The sequence below is a fragment of the Pollachius pollachius genome, assembly GCF_949987615.1.
Source record: "Pollachius pollachius genome assembly, chromosome: 7".
In the NCBI taxonomy this organism is placed as follows: Eukaryota; Metazoa; Chordata; class Actinopteri; order Gadiformes; family Gadidae; genus Pollachius; species Pollachius pollachius.
The window spans coordinates 23,204,342-23,204,690 of record NC_136940.1 but is presented as its reverse complement, the minus strand read 5'-3'; positions in this window follow the sequence as shown (position 1 = coordinate 23,204,690).

The window sequence follows — 349 nt, the reverse complement described above, 5'->3', positions numbered from 1 at the left end:
GCTAACGAAGTGCATAGTGAACTACACTCTCACACGCAAGACACTTGAACACAAACACACAAACTCATATGTAAACTGGATGCATACACCGTCCTTCGTGAAGGATTAGCCGGCGTATCGCCAGGGCGAGCCGCCGGCTAGCCGCGCGGTGGCTCAACCCTTCATTGGGCAGATCATGGACCATTAAGAAGGACTTTGGCTTAACCAGCTCGCTCAGATCCCGGCGCTGTTGAACTAAGCCTCCGCCACGGAGGACGAAACCCAGAGTCTGGCTCGGAGAAGAGCTCAGCAAAGCGCCGAGCTGGCAGCTCCCAACAGAGACAGCTAATTGGCTGAATCATTCATGAGT